At 39.6% G+C, this 20,324-nt stretch overlaps 1 protein-coding gene across 4 annotated transcripts in view; it reads left to right on the forward strand.

Moving 5' to 3' along the window:
* APBB2 (amyloid beta precursor protein binding family B member 2) overlaps nt 1-20,324 on the forward strand; it is a 428,865-nt gene that overhangs the window by 73,179 nt on the left and 335,362 nt on the right. For all 4 annotated transcript variants that reach the window (XM_036762574.1, XM_036762575.1, XM_036762576.1 and 1 more), the window contains exon 2: nt 6,805-6,928. The gene's annotated coding sequence lies outside the window, so the exon portion shown is untranslated. The remainder of the gene's footprint in view (nt 1-6,804; nt 6,929-20,324) is intronic.

Consider the following 20,324-nt stretch of genomic DNA (forward strand, 5'->3'; position numbering starts at 1 on the left):
AATAATATTTCTATACTAGTAATAAAATATCACAATAGTATAGACTTTTAACATTATCAGAAACATTTTTCTCACAGCCCTGAGAGGGAGATATTACAGTTTTAATTTTTTCTCCATTTTATAGATACAGAAGCAATTAATAATTGCTAATTGAAAAATGGTAAACTTTTTGAGGGCAGAAATCAAGTTTTCATCATTGTATTCTCAGTGCCTTGAACTATGCTTTTTCCTAGTAGTCAAGTGATGTCTGTTGAACTGAATTGAAGATAGTAGGCAAAACATTATTATAAACCTAATTTGTGTTTGCCCATGGACAGTAACCTGTATAAGAACCAAAAAACCACATCACCTCAGAATTGAAAGAGATCTCAAGGGACCATCTAGTCCAACCCATATTTGAATAATGGTCACCTACTTAGCATTGGCTTAAAAATGATGAGAAGGAACCTGGTACTTTTTGGAGCAGCTGTTCCCTACCTCTGATTGAGTCCAACCCATACTTGAATAATGGTCACCTACCTAGCATTTGCATAAAAACAATGAGAAGGAACCTGGTACTTTTTGGAGCAGCTGTTCCCTACCTCTGATTGAGTCCAACCCTTACTTGAATAATAGTCACCTACCAAGCATTGGCTTAAAAATGATGAGAAGGAACCTGGTACTTTTTGGAGCAGCTGTTCCCTACCTCTGATTGAGTCCAACCCATATTTGAATAATGGTCACCTACCTAGTATTGGCTTAAAAACGATGAGAGGGAACCCGGTGCTTTTTGTAGCAGCTGTTTATTTCCCTTTTGGATGGCTCTGATTTTTAGGAAGCTTTTCTTTACATCAATTCTAAATTTGTTTCTTTGTAACTTCCACTGATTGAATCTAGTTCTGCCCTTTTGGACCAATCAAAACCAAATCTTATGCTCCTTCCATTTTATTTGGTGGATGTGGCCCACCAAAGACATTCTTCTACCTCCCAGTTTTCTATAGGCTAAATATCCTCTATTTCTTAACTGGATGCTCCCTTTTATGATATATGACATGGTGTCAAGGTCCATCACCATCTCCATTATCTTTCTCTGGAGCTCCTCCAACCTACCAGGGTTCTTCCTAACCCTCCAATGTTCTTCCTAAAATGTGGCTCCCAGACATATAAAAGAGATGAGTGTTTTGTTTTCTCTGATGTAGACACTTAGCAACAAAAAGAGCTAGAACTTCCATTACTGACCTTGTCCTAGTGTCTCCTAATGGAAGGAAGCCAAGACTTAGAAACATCAATTAAATAGCAATTCTCGTTCATTCTTTTTTTCAGTAGTGTTTCAGTTTGTGACCCCATTTGGGGTTTTCTTGGCAAAGATACTGGAATAATTTGCCATTTCCTTCCCTGGCTCATTTTACAGATGAGGAAACTGAGGCAAACTGGGTTAAGTGACTTAATAAGCATTTGATAAGCATCCTACTATGTGCCAGGCACTGTGCTAAGTACTTTGCAAATAACTTATTTGATCTTCACAATGACCCTGGGAGGTAGGTGCTGTTATCATTATCCCTATTTTTCTGAGGTGGACAGAAGCATAGTGACTTGCCCAGAGTCACACAGCTAGAGATGTCTGAGGCCAGATTTGAACTCAGGTCTTCCTGATTCCTGGCCCAGTGCTCTGAACATTGCACCATCTAGCAGTGTCTTGAGGAGGTGGTTTTTCCTTGGTTTTGCTGGAATGTAAGCCCTGGCAGTTTCTAACAAGTTTCAGGTGCTGGTTTACTAGCAGACTGTGTCTGTCATCAGGTACCTGACCTAGCCAAGTTCTAAGATACTCATCACTTGAAGGCTGGCCACCAAGTGAAGAAATTTTTTTGGCCACAGCAACTCCTGAAGACCGTCTTCCAAATCACAGAGGGTTTGTGGTCTTGACTGGGAGGCAAAATACATGCGCTTATAAAATCTCAGATCCTTGAAGTCTTGAATTAATAGGTAAGCAGAATTCCTGGAGAGGTCTTTTTTTCCAAAGGATTTTTTTCTCTCCTTAATAACATGCATGCCTCCAGATGGCATTGGGCTATTGTTATTATCCTTGTCAGTCCTCTCTCAAAATGTGGTCACAGCATCATGAAATGGGGCCTTTTTTCCTAAGCAGGCTTACAATTAATGCCATTGTTACTCATGCTTTTTTCTGCTCCACAGTGGGAGAAGGGTGAGGTTGTTCAGGGGCATGGAGGCATTACATGTTGAGTGGGCACAGTGTGCCCCTTTCACTCGGGGGTGGCTGGATTTTGTCACAGCCATCTGTGTTTGCTTTCATGCATCTGAGTTTCTTCTCTTCTTTCCTGCTGCTTTTTCAGCATGCTCATGTCTTCTCTGGTGGAATTGTGTGGTTCTGGCTGTGACTCTGGCTTGATCTAGGTGGTACTGTCCTGAGAATGGGCAAAGGAGGTTTACAAAAAGAGAATCTGAAAGAACAGGAACGACAGAACTCTGGCTCAAGGACTAGATTTGAGACGTTTCTTTTGAAAGTAAATGAAAACCAGCCCTCCCATTTGATGTTTGCCAAAACGTGGGGAGCTTTCTTAACCTCCCATCTTTCTCTGAAGATTTTTGTGTTTTGGAAATGAACAAGTCAAGGCTAGAAGGCAGAGTTCAACAGCACCTAATTACAGACAGGAATGTATTTCTCACCTTTCCTTGCTGATGGCCAGGCAGCAGGTGTCATTTTGTCTTGCTGAAAATTTGACCCTTCCTGCCTCTGATCAGACTCTATTTTCTTCCCTCTGTTGTTCTTGAAAACCCTTTGACTCAAATGTTAGAGGGGTGTCGAATGTGGAAGGAGAGAGAGGCTTCACCCGTTCTGTTCCATTACTGGGAGGTAAAATCTTTTGCTTCAGGAAATGCATTTTTATGTGCCCTTCATTACTCCAGGACTCCACTGCCATTGGTCCCTCACTCTGTGTCTGTACTCTTAAAAATGATTGCAGGACAAGCATGTTACCAAAAAGGCATATGAGAAACCCAGGAAGTATTTGGTGTGATGGGCAGTTTCCATTCAAGATGCCCGCTGTTGAGCTGCCACAGGGTGAGCATTGTGGCTGAGGATTCAAGTGCTTTTGGCAAATAAAACATGCATTGTGATGGGGCTGCCCCTTCTAGTTGTCTCCAGATAGGTTTTATGGACATAGTTAGAAGAAAAACAACCCTGGGGTATTGAGTCCAAATAAAATCCCTGCAGGAGACTTTGTAGTAAACTATAGTTCATTTCCACAGGTATTTATTTGTGAAGCCAATCTGTGTGGTAGAAAGAAGGAATGGGAGGGCTCAATTCTAGTGCCGGCTCTCACTTAATGTCTCTCATTTAGGTCACTTCTCTCCGAAATGAAGCAGTAGACTAGATCTCTAAGGTGGTTTTTTCTTCTAGCTCTCAAATGCCATGATTTTTATTATGTTTGATTCTTGGGGTAAAGAAGTTTGGGAGTCTAACTGGGAAAACAAGACTTAGAAACATCAATTAAATAGCAATTCATTTATTTTTCAGTCCTCTCCAACTCTTCATTACCCGATTTGTGGGTTTTTTGGGGGCTGGGTAATTGGGGTTAAGTGACTTGCCCAAGGTCACACAGCTAATACATGTGTCAAGTGTCTGAGGCTAGATTTGAACTCAGGTCCTCCTGACTTCTGGGCCGGTGCTCCACTCACTGCGCCACCTAGCTGCCCCCCCCCCCCATTTGTGGTTTTCTTGGCAAAGACACTGGAGTGGTTTGCCATTTCCTTGCCTGGTTCATTTTACAAATGAGGAAACTGAGGCAAAGAGGGTCAAGTTACTTGCCCAGGGTCACACAGCTAGTAAGTATCTGAGGCCAGATTTGAACTCAGGAAGATGAGTCTTCCTGACTCCAGTCCCAGTGCTCTATCCACTGTGACACCTAGCTGCTTTAAATATCAATACCAGACAATAAATGATTATGTACTAAAATGAGTACAGAGAAAGGAAAAAGATATGGAATCGCAGGAAGGCCGACATCTGCAGCCTTTATCCTATACTTCCCTTCAGCAATGGGAGTTGTTATTCCTTGTCGGTGGTTGGATACCTCATACAGGTGGAGTGCAGGTTTGAGCTCTTAGCTCTCAGACCTTCTCAACAGATAAGAAGTGGACAAATGCCTTGTAAGGAGGCAGGTACTGGACCTGTTATTTCACTGATATAGGCTGGGAACTCTCTGATAAGATTACTGATCCAGGTGGGCTCCTTCTCTGCCTCTCAGTCTTAGAGCTTAAATGACTTGTTCAAGGTCATATAATCAGTACGTGTCAGAGACAGAACTGGGCCTGCAGTGAGGAAGCTTTGAATTAAAATCCAAGCTCAGACCCTTATCCATATAACTCTGGTCATGTCACTTCACCTCTGCCTACCTCAGTTTCTCCAACTGTAAAAATGGAGATTAATAATAGCTCCCACTTCCTGGGGTGGTTGTGAGGATCAAATAAGACATTTGTAAAGTGCTTAGCATGATGCCTGGAATTTAAGTGGGCACTTAATAAATCCTTCCTCCCTCCCTCCCTTTCTTCCTTCTTCCCTCCCTTCCTTTTTCCCTCCCTCCCTTCAAGAGGACCATGAATAGGTTTGGGGTGACAGTACATAAGCCTGAACAGGGAAAACTACATCTTAATTTTCACTAATCTTTGAATGGAATTGAGCATTTCTGATAGTATTTAAGAAACATTCTACGAAGAGGTCCATTGACTTCATCACACTGCAAAAAATTGAGAACCAAAAGAATCAAGTGATTTGCCCAAGGTCACCTAGCTAGTAAGGGATGAATAGAGCCAGCTTGTGAGGATTAGATGGTCCTTGGTTCCAAGCTAGTGTTGTTTCCATTCTTCTGTGCTAATGGAAGGCATGACATGGTTGTATCTGGGTCTGTTTTGAGATGCTGAAACCCTGAGAGCTTTGTGGACTTAGTATCTGAAAATAACATCATTTATTTCATTTAGTTTGTTCTAAGTGACGGTCTTACAATATTCAGTGTGTAGTTTATTAAATGAAGGCTTCAGGCTAGTTAATCCCCATTGCGCACTGATGGCTTTAACAGAATGTGAAAATGAGAATGGCTGCCCATTAGCCCTTTTTCTTTTTTTGGGTAACTAGCTTCAGCCTTCTATATCAAGAACTGTGTTCTGAAGGAGCAGAGAATGCACTTGTTTTACCATTGTATTTTCTCTGGTATCTCTGGGACTGATCAAGGTGCACAGACCTTGCCAAAGGAGTAGTTGTAATCGATAAACCAGGTGCTGAGATGTTCCTTTCCTGTTTTTTAAAAACCAGTTATCTAAAAAGCACACTTGCTTATACAGTGGGAAGATGCCTGGAATCCTCTATAAATGGACAGTCATCTGCCAGAAAAATGGATGAGTCTGTTTTGCTTTTCTTCTTTTTTTGAAGATTTCATCTGTAGCATCCTCCTATGAACACCCTGCTCTTCTTTTGTTCTTTCTCTTTCTCCATCCCCCGCTTTTGCTCTGTCTTTCCTCCTGTCTCCTTCCTTCTCTCTTCATCCTCTTCTCCTCGTGCCGTCTCTCCTTCTTTCACGCTCTTTTTCTCACTCAGTGTATATACAAGGTTTCCAGAGATGGAACAAGAACTGGCCCCATGGTCTGGAAGAATTGTGGTCAAGTCCTGCCTTTGATATGTGAGTGACCCTGAGCTTGACCTCTCAGTGGTCCCAGGCATCCCTCTAAGACTTTCTAAGCTTCTGATCTGCATCACTGGAGGGAATTTTCTCACTGGGAGTTCCCTATATCAATGTACTCAGTGGGTCAGTCTCATATTTCTTTCTTCCCTTTACCCCCTCACTGTTAAATACCTACTACCTACAAGATACTGTGCTAAGCACTGGAAATTTAAGCCAAAAAGAAAATAATTCTTGCCTTCAAAGTGCTTACATTTTACTGGATACTACTTTTCTCTAGGATAACTCAAGCACAGAACTTGCCCTCTGGTATCTAAACAAGCTGAAAGCTGACCAACCCTATCACCCATAAGTTTTGCTGATGAGGAGATGAGAACCAGGGACTCCCCAAGACCACAGTGGCCACAATGACACAGTGTAATAGAGATTACTTCCTCTCCCTCTCCACACCTCCTCCCCCTCCCCCACCCCAGCCAAACTTCGACACAATTAATTAGACACCGTGTTCATTGACAGTGGGCTGACTTCAGTGGATGCATGGCCATATTATAAGGAACCTACCACATTCAAAATTTCTTAGCCCCAAACCACAAGAAAATTTTTTAGTGACCATTGTTCCATATCTTTTCATGGAGCCCTTTGAAGTTGTGAAACATATTTTCACATTTGAGATGCTATCTGGATTTTATTTTGTTTTTGAACACATGGAACAAGTTGATTTTCAGCCCGCGTTCCTGTGGGTGATGATGCTTGCTTGCCATGTCCAAAGAATTCCGAAAAATCTCTTTGCCAAAGCATTCTTGTGGTTTTCCATGGGGCAGATCTGTGTGTTCATGAATTTTTCATTGTAGCTGCTGTTTTCCATGGCTAATTAAAACATCTGGCTTAAATTTTCTGGGAACATAGAAATTCTCTTCAATAGTAAGTAATGACCTCAGCCCCTTCCTCAGGATTAGGCCAGAATGTAGACTTTCAGGGTACTTTTTTGAAGGCAGTTGGTGTTGTTTCTTAATCACTTGCATTTTATTGAAAAAAAATTTCTGCTTGCTGAACCACATGTTTATGTATTCCACATGTATATTTTTCTGTTGTCCATAAATGTGAATTCATGTGACTGATTCTGGCCTTTCACCCTCAGGTCAGAACTATGGGTGAGCTGCTCCTGTTTGAAGGCCAGCGTGCTGTGGTTGGACCTGCTTAGCTGTGGAACAGAAGGAAAGGCTTAATGGGAAGTCCATAGGAGAGAGCTTCTGAGAAAATATGTGAGTGAAGAAGACCTAAGTAATGGGAAATTGTGTTACTAGACAAAATAGATTGGTCTAAATATGGAAGAATCAAAGTTTTCAAAACTATTACTAAGTGATCCCCTTCCCTTTCCCTTCCTGTCTTCTTCCCTTCTCCTCATCTTTCCTCCCTCTTTTCCTCCCTCCCTTCCCTCCCACCCTCCTTCCATCCCCCCTTCTTCCTTCCCTCCCACCCTCCTTCCTCCCTCCCTTCCTCCCTCCCTTTCTCCCTCCTTCCCTCCTTTCCTTCCACCTTCCACTTGTACAAATTGCAATATACTACCTCTGAGCCCAAGATTCTTCATCTGTAAAATGTGTCTAATCCCATCTGATACAAGTTCATGAGAATCTAGGTTTTAAAGCCATAAGGGATCTCAGTTATATTTCTTCTTTTTGAGAAGCTCTTATTTAGGGAATATGGTTTATATGGAGGGGCAACCTATATTCTGATATAGTGCTAGAGAAAAGTGGACTCATAATAGCCTTTGTTCTAATATGAAACATAGTCCAGGAAAAAAAAAAGAGACCCATAGTAGCCAAAGACAACATTCTTGTTTTTGGCTTGGAAAAAAAACCCAATGTCCCAACTCATAAATTTCATAGGAAGCTGAAAGGCCACTCGAACTTTTTCTTCATTCTGTTTTCACTTTGTGAAGAGAGGCAAGAGTAAGAATCTGAGCCCACAGAGTGGTGTGCACAGATGCATTTGACCCTATGGACCTGGCCCTGCTTCCTTAGGTTTGCTTAGGAAGATTTTTTCCCCCTTCTTTCTCTATCAAAACAGTACAGCATTGACATTTTCAGGTAGATTTTTTTTTCCCAGAGAGGTACACATTTGAGATAGGCGGAAGAAATGTTCTAAGGACACACAAGTGTGAGCAGATAAAAAGCAGTGCTGTTACGGACTGGGGGAAAGAACCACTTGAGAAACCAAAGAGATCAGATGACTCGAGGCTGTGGCCAGGCCTGCAACGTGCCATGATTATTCTCATTGCTGAGGCTACTGACCCTGCTAATGATGTTGTACTCTTGAAGCTTCATCTAAGGTTATCTCAGGCAAAGGACAGGTCTTGGCTCCTTAACACGGAGTGGAAAGGGCATATGAGTTTACACAGGTGAAGCCAGTCACACGTGACTAGCCTTACCTTCAGCTTGGGGCCTCTGGTTTTCTCAGGCACTACTCAACTGTTGGAAGGTTTAATAAGCATATGTTAGCTTTTGTTTCCTCTTGCCGCCTGGTGTGCTCCTTTGTGATTAAATGATGTTTACAAAGAAAATGATAGAATTTGTCAGTACAGAATAGAACACATTAGGATAAACTAGATCAGGGTTGGGGAACCTGTGGCCTCAAGGCCACCTGTGGCACTCTAGGTCCTCAAGTGTGGCCCTTTGACTGAATCCAAACTTCACAGAACAAATTCCCTTAATAAAAGAACATATTCTGTAAAACTTAGACTCAGTCAAAAGGCTGTACACACAAAAAAAGTCTTTTTTGCATGGAGGGAAGTAAAATGGCCTCCACCCTGAAGGGTAGGTTCTCAATGTCCTTCTTTAAGGCTTTTAAATAGATTCTGATTTGACTAGAATAAGTGGTTATGAGATTTGATGAATGTGGCAGATAGAGGAGATAATTTCAGAAACTTTTAAAAACACTGATTCGTTTTGATGATGTCTTAATTATCATCATTAATTGATGCCTTTTGTTTTTACAATTTAGTTGTTTGGGGATATTACCCCCACCCCTATATATACATATCTATATGTATATATATATGTGTATATATATATGCACACACATATATATATATATAGATATGCATGCAATTGAGCTCATTCTTATAATAAAGAAAAACAGTGAAGCAAAAGCTGTGATAAAGTCAATGTGTCTGATGTGTATGCAGCATTCTGCCCTAGAGGGCCCCATCTCTCTGCTAAGGGGAGGGAAGGTACATTTCATGTAGGTAAACTTTTGTAAGGTTCTTTCTAGACTTAACTACTGTCTAAAATTTATGTTTTTAGAAATTATGTATATTGCAAAGCATCTTAATTCTTAAAGTTCTTAGACAGCTTTTAGCTGGAAGCTCTTTTTTTCTTGTAAGAAAAGCCGTAAAGCTTGTAGATTTTTCCCTAGTTTTCACACGGAACTGGGATTTTTAAAAAATGACCATACAATGGACAAATATCTAACTAGAGATTTCCTATTTTCTCTCAATTCCTGAATTTAAAAATAACAAAAACAAAACCCTGAAGGTATCATTAATATAAATTGCCTAATAGTAAAAAGAAAAATCACTGAGTTCTAAAGCAGAATTCAGCTATCTCAAAAATGGATCTTGCAGACAGACATTGACCATGTGTCTCACTAATTATGGATTTTTTTTGATAATTGACAATTTTACAGAATTGGACTTAGATTATTATTGGTTATAATTTGGGTAAATACTAGATAGATTGTGCTCTCAATGGTTCCAAATTGCTCTTTGACACAAAAATCCGTCTCTTGGATACCAGTTTCTTGGATACAATAATTTCCCATTGGTACTAAAGGGCTGTCAATAACAGAACACCACGGACTACTGTATGTAATTGAAAGGACATCAGAAAGATTCATGGTGAGTGTGCTCACGAGGCTGCTGCGTATTACTAGATATGTCTTCAGAGCTAGAAGTGGCATCAGAGATGCCATCAGGGATGTGTATAACCAGAAAAGGAGGTGGGCTGATTGAGAATCAAAGACAATAGATAGCCGAATGGTATATTGGTATGCTGAGATTTTCAAATAAAGACAATCAAGACTTTGCCCAAGCAAGATCACTACGTGGATCTCCTTTGGAGGATTTATAGAAAGTCATGGATCAGAATCATTCACAGTAAGAAAGCGAAGATGGAAGGGTAGTTACTTGCATCAGTGGAAGGGAAATCATCAATCTGCCAGCATATTCTGTAGTTATAACCAGCTGGCAGACAGACATGCTAGCGTGCTGTGCACCAATCTGAGACAGAGTAAGTTATAAGTTCTCATAGTGACTGCAAGTCAGAGACAGAATCTCAGATTATAGCTATTGCAAATCCAAAGATAATATGCACAGTGAAGACAGGCTCCTTTGTCATGAATCAGAGTTTTCAGCTACATCTGTATACACAGATAATAATTATCCACTTTAGCATACTTGAAGCCTCAGCACGTGGGGACATCTATTCTCTTGCTCTTGGTGGTGAAATAAACTTTGTACACCTTTCTCATAACCTCTCATTTTGTGGATTCCTCTGATAATTGTGTTTATAGTTAATAAAAGGCCCTCTTTCCACAAGCAGCTTAACTCCGACATTGTTTGTATATTCATTAAACACTTACTATGTTCCAGGCATTAAGCTAGGTGCTAGGAGTACAGAGACAAAAAGATAAAATAGTCTTGCCCTCAAGGAGCTTACATTTTACTGAGGGAGACACATATAAATAAATTTAAAATACATACAGAGTCATTTCAGGGGTGAGGGAAGGGCTAGTTCCTGTAGATGTCACTTGAATGGAATTTTGAAGCTAGCAAATCTAAGAGTTGGAGGTGAGGAGGGAGTTTGTTCCAGACTTAGGAGACATGACAGCCTGCCCAAAGATTGAGGGATGAAATGTCCTATCAGGGGGAATATCATTTTGGCTGGAATGTTAAGCAGAGGCTGGGAGATGAATTAGGAGGCTTCTGAAATAGTCAAAGTGAGAGGTAATGAAGACCTGAACTATGGTGCAAGTTATCCGAGTGCCAAACAAAGGGATGTATTTGAAACATACTGTGGTTGTAGAATCATAAGACTTAACAAATGATCAGATATGAAGAGTGAAGAAGATGCAAGAGTTGAGCATGGCTCCAAGGTTTCTACCCTGGACTCCTGGAAAGATGGTGGGCTTTTTATCAGAAATAGGAATGTTAGGAAGAAAAGGAGGGTGGGGAATATAAAACATTTTGTTTGGGACCAGGAATAATAGATCTGAATCTAGAAGGGACTTCAGAGGTCTATCTAGTTTGTCCCCCCCACTCCACCCCTTATTTCATAGATGAGGTCTAGGTAGGCTTGACCAAGGACACACAGGTGACCACATAAGTCATCAAAGATAGCATCAGAGATAGCAACTCAGGTCTTCTCACTCTAAGATCTTATCTTCCTGAGTTCAACTCTGGCCTGAGACACTTACCAGCTGTGTGATCTTGGGCAAGGCATTCAATCCCATTAGCTTCACTTTTCTCATCTATAAAATGAGCTGGAGAAGGAAATGGCAAACCACTCCAGTATCTTTGCCAAGAAAACCCCAACTGGGGTCTCAAAGAGTCAGAAGTGACTGAAAGAAAATACAGGACAAAAAGTTCCCAAATGCTACAAAAGTAAAAATATAGCATGCTTTGATCTGCATTCATTAGTTCTTTCTCTGGAGGTGGATAGCATTTTCCACCAGAATCCCTCAGAGCTGTCTTGGATCATTGTATTACGGAGAATAGCTAAGTTATTCACAGTTGATCAGCATACAATATTGCTGTAATTGTGTACAATGTTCTCCTGGTGCTGGACACTTCACTTTGTATCAGTTCATCTAAGTCTTTCTAGGTTTTTCTGAAAGTGCCCTGCTTATCCTATTTCATAGCATGATAGTATTCCACACATACCACAACTTGTTCAGCCATTCCTCAATTGATGGGCATCCTCTCAATTTCCAATTCTTCACCACCACCAAAAGAGCTGCTGTAATATTTTTTGTACATCTAGGTGCTTTTTGTTTTTTAAACCTCTTTGAAATACAGGCCTAATAAGAGTATAACAGTAGACTTTGGAAGCCTGTAATTTGCTTTAAGATTTGTAATGAAAATTTCAGAATAAGAAAACAATACAAAGATGGCAGCTGGAAAGCAGGGACTTGCTTAAGTTCTCCCCCAGGGAGACCTGTAAAAATGGCGCTGAATGAATTCTAGAGCTGCAGAACCCACAAAATAGCAGAGGGAAGCAAGACTCCAGCCCAGGACAGCCTGGATGGTCACTGGGAAGGGTCTATCGTACGGAGCTCGGAGTGGAGCCAAGCACAGCCCAATGTGGGCCATGCCAGGACCAACCAGACTGGAAGCTGGGTGGGGGCCACAGCGTCCTGAATCATTGAGCTGTGGCAGTTACCAGACTTCTCAACCCACAAACACCAAAGGCAACAGAGAAGGTTAGTGGAAAAACTGCTGGATTGAAGGGTTGCACGGTTGGCCCTAGCCCCTGGGGTGGGAAAGTGGTGCAGCTTCCAGAGCTCCAGATGCAGTTGCTTCTGGCCCCAGGCCCATCCAGTGGGAGGAATTAAGCTGCAGATAAGAATGGGAGTGCAGAGCATGCTTGGATCTGGGTCTTGGTCTGGGTTGGCGCTTCTTGGGGGAGGAGGAACACTGGTGTGGCAGAGCTTGCTGTGTAGAAGTAGCTCTGAAAACAGCAGTGCAGCCTCTAAAGCTTGGGACAAAGTACTCTCTATAAGCAGTCATGCACCAACAAAAAGCTCAAGGGTCAAGTAGTTGCCTGGGAACATGAACAGGCAGCGAAAGCAGACTCAGATTCAGACTCAGACTTTGGAATCTTTTTTTGGTGACAAAGAAGACCAAAGCATATAGCCAGAAGAAGTCAACAAAGTCAAAGAGCCTACATAAAAAGCCTCCAAGAAAAATATGAATTGGTCTCAGGTCATGGAAGAGCTCAAAAAGGATTTGGAAAAGCAAGTAAGAGAAGTAGAGGAAAAATTGGGAATAGAAATGAGAGTGATCCAAGAAAATCATGCAAAACAAGTCAATGACTTGCTAACGGAGACCCAAAAAAATACTGAAGAAAATAACACCTTAAAAATAGACTAGCTCAAATGGCAAAAGAGCTCCAAAAAGCCAATGAGGAGAAGAATGCCCTGAAAGGCAGAATTAGCCAAATGGAAAAGGAGGTCCAAAAGACCACTGAAGAAAATACTACTTTCAAAATTAGATTGGAGCAAGTGGAAGCTAGTGACTTGATGAGAAATCAAGATATTATAAAACAGAACCAAAGGAATGAAAAAATGGAAGACAATGTGAAATATCTTATTGGAAAAACCACTGACCTGGAAACTAGATGCAGGAGAGATAATTTAAAAATTATTGGACTACCTGAAAGCCATGATCAAAAAAAGAGCCTAGATATCATCTTTCAAGAAATTATCAAGGAGAACTTCCCTGATATTCTAGAGCCAGAGGGTAAAATAGAAATTGAAAGAATCCATCGATTGCCTCCTGAAAAAGATCCCAAAAAGAAAACTCTTAGGAATATTGTTGCCAAATTCCAGAGCTCCCAGATCCAGGAGAAAATACTGCAAGCAGCCAGAAAGAAACAATTTGAGTATTGTGGAAACACAATGAGGATAACACAAGATCTAGCAGCTTCCACATTAAGGGATCAAAGGACTTGGAATATGATATTCTGGGGATCAAAGGAGTTAGGATTAAAACCAAGAATCACCTACCCAGCAAAACTGAGCATCATGCTCCAAGGCAAAATATGGATTTTCAATAAAATAGAGGACTTTCAAGCTTTCGCAGTGAAGAGACCAGAGCTGAATAGAAAATTTGACTTTTAAGCTCAAGAATCAAGAGAAGCATGAACAGGTAAGCAAGAAAGAGAAATCATAAGGGACTTACTAATGTGAAATTGTTTTGCTTACATTCCTACATGGAAAGATGATGTGTGTAATACATGAGACCTTTTCAGTATTAGAGTAGTTGAAGGGAGTATGCATATGTATATATATATATATATATGTATATATATATATACATATGTATGTGTGTGTATATATATGTGTGTGTATATATATTATATATATATATTATATATATATATAGACAAAGGGCACAGAGTGAGTTGAATATAAAGGGATGATATATAAAAAATAAAATCAAATTAAGGGATGAGAGAGGAATATATTGAAAGAGGGAGAAATGGAGTGATAGAATGGGGTAAATTATCTCACATAAAAGTGGCAAGAAAAAGCAGTTCATTGGAAGGGAAGAGGGGGCAGGTGAGGGGGAATGAGTGAATCTTACTCTCATTGTACTTGACTTGAGGAGGGAGTAACATACACACTCAATTGGGTATCTTACCCCACATGAAAGTAGGGGGAAGGGAATAAGAAAGGGGGACGAGAGAAGGGAGGGCAGATGGGGGAAGAAGTAATCAAAAACAAACACTTGAAAAGGGACAGGGTCGAGGGAGAAAATTGAATAAAGGGGGACAGGATAGGATGGAGGGAAATATAGTTAGTCTTTCACAACATGACTATTATGGGAGTGTTTTGCATAATGATACATGTGTGGCCTGTGTTGAATTGCTTGCCTTCTTAGGGAGGGTGGGTGGGGAGGGAAGAGGGGAGAGAATTTGGAATTCAAAGTTTTAAAAGCAGATGCTAAAAAAAAAAAGTTGTTTTTGCGTGCAACTGGGAAATAAGTTATACAGGCAATGGGGCATAGAAATGTATCTTGCCTTACAATAAAGTAAGGGGAAAAGGGATGGTGGGAGGGATAGTGGGGTGACAGAAGGGAGGGCTGATTGGGGAAAGGGGCAATTAGAATATAAGCCATCGGAGGGTAGAAATGGGGAGAAAATTTGTAACTCAAAATCCTGTGGAAATCAATGCTGAAAACTAAAAAGTATTAAATAATAAAGTATGAAATTCAACATAAAAAAGAAAACAGTACAAAAGAAGAAACATTTTTGATTTATCAATTACATAGCGTATCTCATGGTACAATGTGCATCATGTGGAGGGATATCTGTGTGCTGCGTATGTGTATTATAGATTAAAACATTCTTGTAAGTATGCTGATATATCACATGAAAGTGTGTGTATATATATATATATGCATACACATAGGATTTAAGTCTCATGTTCTTTGTAACAAAAAATTAAAAACCTCAGCCACATTGAAATAGTAATTAAATTTAGCCAGCTTATAAAATCTTTAAATATATTATATCACCTTTAAATAAGTTACATCATGTGAGAAATAAATAGCTCTCTTCCTGATAATATATATGTATTTATTTCTTCCTTAGAATTATTTTCTTATCATGACTTTTTGAATTGCCCGTTTCCTAAATCTTCAAAAGGGAAGGTCCTCCGGAGTCTAGACTTAAAGCAAATGGGCAATAAAGCCAGGATGTCAAAGATAAGCTGCTGGTGGAGGTGTCGTATTTACTGCCAGAAAACCAAATATGAAGAGTTATCACAAAATTTATTTTAACATTATGATATAACAGCTGCTGTTCACTCCAAAGCATCAGTTTTCCTTTTCTAACCAGAATACAAAGTATGTTCAGGAATCCCATAATCATAGGCCCTCCTATTACTATCATGTGCTGTATCAATGTATTTTTTTTTATTTTGTCATATTGCAACAATTAGAACCTACCAAAGACAGGGAACAAATGTTTGTTCTTCTGGGGGTTCACAACCAGTATTTAAATAGAGTCGAAAAAAGATATATGAGAAAATAGAGGTATGGAGGCTAATAATGAATTGCTTTTCTACAAGCCCTCTCCTCTTTACTCGCTCGCTTAAGAATTATTTGTTAAAGGTTTCCACAAAGATCAAAAGGCATAGGTTTAAAGCCAGAAGGGACCTTAAAGGCCATCCAGTCTGTCTCTTCCATTACAGATTTGTAAACCAAGTCACAGAGAGGTTAAATTACTTGTCCAGTGTCACATAGGTGGCAAATGATGGATGTGGGATTAGAAACCAGGTCCTCGGACTACAAATCTAGCATTCTTTCCACTGAGGAAAGGGGTTTATGATCTAGTAGGGTTCAGAGATTAACGAAGGTATTAGAGGTAGAGGCACTTGCTGACCAAAGACATGAAAACAAGAACAGGCAATTCTCCCGGAGACTCAGTGCAAATTGCTTTGATTGGAGTCATGGGTCCTGTTAAGGCAATGATACAAAAGGAGGTTAGGTAGATGAAATAACCAGTTGGTGCAAGGCTTTTAATGCTATCCTATGAAGGCTAAGTTTGTTGTGATAAGCAATAGGAAGCCAGTGAAGGCTCTTTAACAGAGGGAGTGATGTAATGAAAATAGTGTTGGAGGAAGGTTCTTTTTAGCAGTTCTGTGTTATATGGATTAGAATTGGGAGAGACCAAAGACCAAGGGATCAGTAAAGTATCTTTTGCAATAATCTAGATTGTGAGGACTTGGAGAACTAGATTAAGATGGTGGCTATGGCATTGAAGGGAAGAGACCAAGCTGAGGAATGCCATGGAAAAAGAATTGGAAAGTCAGCCTAGTCCTGGGGAAATGAAGGAGGTCAAATTCCTTGTCTTGGGCTTCCCCAACATGACTTTTCTGTGAAAACTTTCTGTGTTAATCAGCAACCTCAGATTATTGTAGTGATTGACTTCCACTTAAATGTGATATCACTGGCCGGCTAGTCTTATACCTTGGTTTGTCACAAATCTCTTCGGATGATAGCTGGTTTATTATCTCTCTGCCGAGTTACATCATAATAAGTGCTTGTGTTTGGTGATTTCTCAGAGAAAATTACCTAAGAATGCATAATGCAGTGGACTCTGGAAAATCAAATCACATTCTCTAGAGCCATTTCCCGATTACTAGATCCCTTGACCCGCAGCCAGAATTGGCAAAAGGGAGTAAGTATCTTTAATCTCTGTAATTCTCCATTTAACCAAAATAGACTTGATTTTCTTATGAAGAATAGATTTCCTGATTTGTAAAATGAAGAGTTGGACTCAGTGGCCTCAAAGGTTTCTTCCATTTCTAAATCTCTTATCTCATGATCCCTTTTATAATTATAACATATCCACAAAGTAATAAAAACAGCTAATTAGTTTGTTTAATGCAGAATTTTCATCAGCGTGTGTTTTTAAAAAATTGTGAAAAAACCCACACCTTGACATTTAGATTAGCTAGCATTCATGATCTTCTTTGACCCACACAATACTCCAGGTATAATATTGTCCTTTTTTTTCCAGATAAGCTTAGAAAGGTGAAGTCATTTGTCCATGTCACATAGAGCTAGTGTTTCAGAGAGTTGGAGCTCAGGTCCCTCCTGCCTCTAAGCAGTCTTTCCATGCCACCTATATCAGAGTTCAGCCTCTGTGTGGAGCTTCAGAGTTCTCATGGAAGTATTATTGAATTGGAAAGGGAGGCAGATTGTAGCAAGATAAAATGACAAGCACTGGGAGCAAAGGAGAGAGACTATTTTCAGATATTTTTTTTTTTTTCTGATCTCTTGCCAATCATTTTTTCTTACTTTGGGAATTTTCCATGATAACATGGACAGAATGAAGACCTGTCTTTGATGTAACCATGTCATCCACTAGGACTACTGAGAAATCCTAAAAAACAAAACCCCAGCGGATATGAAGGTTTGAGGCGTGTTCTTTCCCCTACATGCAGCTAACAACTCATGTCTCCTACTTGTCTGTAATCTGGGATTAAAATCAAGCTGTTACAATTTGCAGTGCTTTCTGTCTACCTTTCTCTAATAGGTCAGGCCATGCCTAGCTTCCTTTTTTCTCATTTCTGCCTGCGACATCCTGGAGGGTTCAATTCTTGTGTTTTCTGCCCCTTCTTTTTAATCTTATTTGAACTTGAATTACCAAAAGGCAGGTTTGCTGCCAGTTTTGTCTAGGTTTTAAATGTAGCAATGTGAAAACGGATACATTTGTTATCTGGGTATTCTTTTGTTCCTATAACGTTCTCATAGTGTTAGCAACATTGAAATATGTGTCTAGTGTTAGCTGGATGGATTTTTTTTCCTCTTAAGGTTTTTTTTAAGGGTATCTTTAACAGATCAAAAGCTGCCATCCTGTGTCTTCCCCAGCTCTATATACCATTGTGGTGGGTTATTTCTTTAGTACTACTTCTTTTAAATCTTAGTGTTCAAATCAAATAACGGTTATGTGAGAAACAGTGTTATATACCAAGAGGATATAACCTAGTTTTTGCTTTGAGAATTGAAATAAAAATATTTGTGTCTGGATAGAGCCATTAAGTCTGAAGACATTGGGATGCAGAAGATACAACTGTGGAGTAAGGGTTACAGTAAAATGTGTGGTAAATGTATACTCCAATTTGCAATTAAAGCTAAATTGAGTTAGGACAGAATACAACAACTCAGTGGCTTATGGCAATGCCAGAAATAAAAAAAACAGAGAGAGTCTTTGGAATTTACTTTCTTTAGCAGAAATGATATTAGTTATATTTAATGTTTATTTAAAAGGTTCCTAGCAAATATGCTATGTTTGAAATATTACATCTTCTAAATTCCTAACCTTTTTATTCATACCTCGGCACCTATTAAATTGTCTGGTTTCATTTAAATGATCTCAAAGACATAGTAGTTGGGTGACGTACAGCCAAATAGTCCTTATTTTAATGTAATTAGAGACATATTAACAAGCTGTTCCACCTTTGTCCTTTTCACGTTCTATAATAAAACATTCAGGTTTATAATGTCCCAAATATGATCTATATTCACAACAGGGCAACTGTTCAGAATTTGTCTAATTTTCAGCTGTCAAATGATTTTCAGCCCCTATTCAAATGCCTTACTTTATTCATGAGCAAAATTACACTATTAAATGACTGTTGACCAAAGAAGAAAACAACAACCAAAAAAAATAGCTCTTTATGTAGAATACATCCAAGCCAGGAGCTTGTGAGAAATTAGTATAAACACCAGTCAATCTAATTTATGTACCTGAACTACTTTCATAAACTTTACTATTTACTTGTTTAGGAATCGAACTTATTTTATCTTTCATGTAATTGATATGCCTTTCACAAAGTTGTATTCTGATATCTCATGGTGGCCTAAAGATGACCCTGCGTTCTCACATGCTGGCCCACCAGGTTGGCCAGTTCTAACAAACTGGACAGGTTCTGAATTGGGGTACAGGGATGTCTGTTGTCAAGGAACCGGCCTACCTAAGTTCAGATAAGTTCTTCAGTCATGAAGTTGGCCACAGGATGATGAATTCTCCAGTCTTGGAACCTAGAGAAGACTATGAAATACAATGCCTGGCCCATAATAGGTGCTTGATAAATGCTAGTTAACTGACTGACTCATATGAGAACTGTAGCCTATGTCATAAGTGGAAGGGATTCCTACCTTGACAAAATCAGATCCCTGAAGGATGGGAAAAGTGGCTCATAGGCAGTTACAGTCATTCAAGAATACTTTTTCAAACATCCTTATGATAATTGTAAAGTTCCTGGTTTTAATAAAGAAAAAAAGACTTAGACGCATGGAACTTTTAGCATTGGAGCAGAAATTGGATATTGTTGGGTCCTCAAGATGAGGAAGCTGAGAAATAAAATGACACGCCCATGGTTACAATAGCTAGGGAGTTTCAAGGCTGGAATTATAACTTGCTCCAACCTATGCCTGAACAAGATTTCCCCCTACTACATAGCTTACAAATGATCACCTGATCTTTGCGTGAAGACCACCATAAGAGGGGAGCCTACTACTTAAGGTAACTTTTTATGTTAGGATAATTGTCAGGGAATCTCACCTTCCTCAAACCTAAATCTGAATCTCTACAGCTTCTATACTTTGTCCTAATTCTGCCCACCAAGGGTCAAGCAAAATAAGCCTTATTCCTCTTTCACATGATCACCTTTCAAAGACTTGAAGATGCTTAGTAATCTTGTTCCCCCTAAAACTTCTTTTCTCCAGTCTAAACATCTTGACTTCATTTAGCCCATTTTCATATGGTCTGATTTCAGACCTTTGACAGTCCTAGTTGCCCTTTTCTGACAAATCCTCTAATTTTATTGATGTCCTTCTTAAAATGTGGAACGCAGCACTCCAGGTGTGGCCTGAGCAGGATGGAGTACAAAGGGACCATCACACTCTCTGGTTTCAAAAACTATACCTCTCCAAATGTGACCTTAGCATTTTTGATTGCTTTTTCGTAGTTTTATCTTATAAATATCTAAACACTAAAATAGGCAGAGGGATCCTGATGGCTCCTTGAGGAGAAGTCTGGGGATTCCCAAGGTGGCAAAAACCACCAGAACCTTTGGCAAATTGTCCCTTACACACATGAAACAAGTATTCAGATATACTGTTCCTTCAGTTTTGGCAGTTTTTAAAACTAAGAGTTAAAAAAAATGAGGGGAACAAAATGGAAGCATTATTCTATCACATGAACACCTGATTAAGTAATGTATTAAACTATTATATCGATTAATGATTTTAAAAAATCCATCTATTCTTAGTCATCCAAAAGAAGGAGACTTCTACTGGCTGCAGTGTGAGGATGTGTATCTTTCTGCTTAGTTTCTTGACTGTGTTTGCTTAGCAAACCACATAAC

Source organism: Trichosurus vulpecula, chromosome 6 (genome assembly GCF_011100635.1).
Source record: "Trichosurus vulpecula isolate mTriVul1 chromosome 6, mTriVul1.pri, whole genome shotgun sequence".
NCBI classification, from domain to species: Eukaryota; Metazoa; Chordata; class Mammalia; order Diprotodontia; family Phalangeridae; genus Trichosurus; species Trichosurus vulpecula.